Source organism: Crinia signifera, chromosome 1 (assembly GCF_055691185.1).
Source record: "Crinia signifera chromosome 1, ASM5569118v1, whole genome shotgun sequence".
Taxonomy (NCBI): Eukaryota; Metazoa; Chordata; class Amphibia; order Anura; family Myobatrachidae; genus Crinia; species Crinia signifera.
This window is the reverse complement of record NC_139217.1, coordinates 480664108-480668143: the sequence shown is the minus strand read 5'-3', so window position 1 is coordinate 480668143 and position 4036 is coordinate 480664108.

The window sequence follows — 4036 nt, the reverse complement described above, 5'->3', positions numbered from 1 at the left end:
AACAGGTGGGGAACATGTACAGTCATACAGACAGTTATTCCGAGGGGGCACCGTGTTAGATTATGTGCAAAGGGTTAAGGCGCAACTAGACAGTGAGGTGTTCATGAGTTCACGTGTCAACAGGTGAACCGATTGAGGGAAGAAACTTTTGGGTGCCGGACGGGGTCCCGACAGTCGGGATCCCTACAGTCATTAACCCGACGTCAGGATCCCCGAAACTTTTTAGGCTTCTGGTGGACCTGGTGGGAATAGCCCTGTAGCGTCTGCCTGATGGCAGCAGGTTAAACAAGCCTTGGCCAGGATGTAGTTGGTCCTTGACTATCCTCGTTGCCCGCTGTTTTGCTCTGGACAGGTTCAGGTCCTGGACAGAGGGAAGGTCCGTCCCGATTATCTTCTCCGCAGTCCTGTCCACCTGTTGGAGTCTGCATTTGTCTCTCGCTGGCAGAGCTGTACCAGACCAGTATTAAGGAGCACAGTACAGACTCCACAATTGCGGAGTAGAAGAGGCGCAGAAGCTTCTGTGGGATGTTGAACTTCCTCAGTTGCCTAAGGAAGAATAGCCTCTGCTGCGCTTTTCCAACAATAGCATCAGTGTTGGGCCCTTATTTAAGGTCCTGGGAGATTGTGGTTCCTAGGAACTTGAATTAGTCCACTGGCGACACCACACTGTCAGCAATTGTTTGAGCGGAGGAACACCAACAGCCTTCTACCTAAAGTCCTCTACCATGTCAACGGTTTTGAGTGGGTTGAGCTCTAGTTGATTGCTGCTGCACCACCGGGCCAATCAGTCCACTTCTTGTCTGTAGGCCAATGATGGTAGTGTCATCTGCGAATTTGATTACCTTTACTGATTGTGCCTCTGAGGTGCAGTCCTTGGTGTACAGGTAGAAGAGCAGAGGTGAGAGTACACAGCCCTGGGTTATCCTGTGCTGATGGACCGCACTTGGGAGGTGAATTTCCCTACTGTTACGATCCGCCTCCATCGGATCGGTGTAAATGTGCAGTTTATATATTCTGTTTGCAGTTTGTATGTTTTCCCTGGATCTGTAGTCCGAGTTTTGCGGATCCAGCTCCCTGGGTTTCGTGCATACCCTGCTTCTTGGGTGTGGCGGTACTTGTGTATTATAGCGGCGCCCCCGATTTCCATCGCGCGATGTTTTAATCGAATCGCATGCCATGCACCCGATGGCATGCGATGCGACGCAATTTTTGGCCCCTATACGATGAAAGATTGTATAAGCATCCTAAAGGGTGCTTTTAAGCACCGTAATGGGTGCTTACAATGTTAAATGCACCCCCACGCCACCCCCCCCCCACTATAAACGTGAACCCGAAGAGTGGCGAGCGCAGCGAGGCCGCAAGGGGCGGCGGTACGCGTCCTCCGACCTTTTCATACCCCCACTATCCACGTCGGCGTGGAGTTGAGAATAGAAAGTGTGGCGAGCGCACACAGATTCCTTCACAGGTATCGGAGTCCCCTCGCGGCCTTCACAGGTATCGGAGTCCCCTCGCGGCCTTCACAGGTGTCCGCGTCCCCTCGCCACGCTTTGGGCTTGGTGGCTCGCTGCGCTCGCCACACTTTCTATTCTCAACTCCACGCCGACGTGGATAGTGGGGGTATGAAAAGGTCGGAGGACGCGTACCGCCGCCCCTTGCGGCCTCGCTGTGCTCGCCACGCTTCGGGTTCACGTTTATAGTGGGGGGGTGGCAGGGGGGTGCATTTAACATTGTAAGCACCCATTAGGGTGCTTATACAATGTTTAATCGCATCTCATTGTATGGCATTGTACAATATCGCGCGATATCGCGTCGCATCGCATACCATTGTATGCCTTATGGTATGCGATGCGATGGGCGCCGCCAAAAGACACAAGTACCGGTGTGGCTGCATGCAAGGTTATTTAGTTAGGTTCTCAGCATGCCGACCCGGCCGGTAATTGTTCTGTTTAAGTCTAGTCAGAGTTCTGTCCTAGCTGCTGGTTAGCTTTGTCCTGAGCCTTGTCCAGTCCTGTCAGAGCCCGGATACTGCCCTGTGTACCCCAGCAAGTACTCCTATAGAGCGTCCTGATCCCAAGCCTGGCTTGTGCTACGGTGTCTGTGTTCCTGGTCCCAGTCAGCATTCCTGCCTGCCTGCGCTGCAGCTTCCTGAGTCCTGTCTGCTGTGTACCATCATTCCAGATAAGTCAGGGGCTCTCCCTGCAGCTGCTTCCGTTATTATATTGAACGGTTCCATCTCTGCATTGTAGCAGCAGCTCGCACTGGGGGTCTGGCTTGTCCTCTGGGGGTCATTCCTTCCTTGGGCAGTAGTCTGGGCAAGTTTTGTTACCTTAGTGCATTGTTGCACCCGCATTTGTGTAGACTCTGGGGGTACCCAATCCTGTGTGTCTCTTGAGTCAGCTTTCCTCTTGCACTCTCCTCGCCTTGGCGGACACGTTGTCTCACATAAGGTCTGGCCACATCGGGGTTGGAGCTGGCATAACCAGCTCCTTCGAATGCGGTTGTTGTAGGTGAAGACTAGCACCGCATATGTCCGTCAACCATGAAGAGAGGCAACAGAGTTAGGGGTCAGGTTTGGTGGTACCCTCCAGAGTCCTAACACGTAGCTTCAGGGACTCCTATGTGGAGTAGTTTGGGGTGGAGGATGTTGGGGATGATTGTATTGAAGGCCGAGCTGAATTCAACCAACAGGGCCCTTGCATAGGTACCAGGCATATCCAGGTTGACTGCATCCTCAACACATCGATTAGATCAGTAGGCGAACTGGAGGGGGTCTAGCTGGTGGCCAGTCACAGCTTTCAGGTGGTTCAGTGCCAGGCGCTCAAATGTTTTCATGATCACAGAAGTCAGAGCTATCGGCCGGTAGTCGTTCAGGTTTGTAATAGTGGATTTCTTGGGGACCGGAACAATAGTTGAGCTTTTGAGGCAGGAGGGAACCCTGCGTACCTCCAGTGGTTTGTTGAAGATCCTGGTGAATATGGGAGCAAGTTGACCCGCGCATACTCTCAGCAGATGGTGACACCCCGTCAGGATCTGGTGCTTTCCTTGGTTTGGCCCTCTTGAACATCTCCTCCACATCTACTTGGGTGACCTGGAGTGACTGGAGTTGGCTTTTGACATTTGGGGCAACACAGAGGGTATGGTTTGGTTCACAGGGGACGACTTTTCCAAACCTGCAATAGAAGTTGTTCAGCTCATCAGCTAGGCCTTGATACATGGCGGTGGGTTTGGGTGTTTTCTTGTAGCTGGTTATAGATTGCATTCCATTCCACACAGATACAGGGTCATTAGTGGACAGGTCATTTGTCAGCTTGTCAGAGAACCACGTTTTTGCTAGCCTGATTTCTTTTGTTAGGAAGTTCCTGGCTTGGTTGTATTGTGCTCTGTCACCACTGCTGTAGGCCTCCTCTTTGGCTCAGAGGAGTTGTCTGAGCTGGGTGTTGAACCAAGGCTTGTTGTTGTTGAAGATGCGGAAGGTCTTGGTGGGTATACACATGTCCTTACAGTAGCTTATGTAGGATGTGACGGTGTCAGTCAGGTCATTCAGGTCAGTTGTTGAGGCTTCGAAGACCCCCCAGTCCATGCAGTCGAGGCAGGACTTGAATTTCAGCTTAGCCTCGTTAGTCTGTTTCTTACCTGACTTGACGACAGGCTTAGCCGCTCTCAACTTTTGCATATAGGTAGGGAGTAGGTGGACGAGGCAGTGGTCAGATAGTCCGAGTGCAGCACGGGGATTGACCGAAAGGCAAACTTAAGGGTGGTGTAGAAGTGGTCAGGGGTACGCACTTCTCTAGTGGGGCACACGATCTGTCTTTTTTTAACTTAGGTAGCTCCTGGTTTAGGTTGGTTCTGTTGAAGTCACCCAGCACTATGAACAGAGTCCGGTTGTTTTTGCTCCATGTCGCATATGCTGGTGCCCAGTTGGTGCAGGGTGTCCTTTGCACAGGCAAGGGGGGATGCAAATTCCCGGGGGGAATAGAAGGTGATGCAGTTGGTACATAGCATCTCCAGGTGAGGGCTGCATGATTTGCCTAGGATC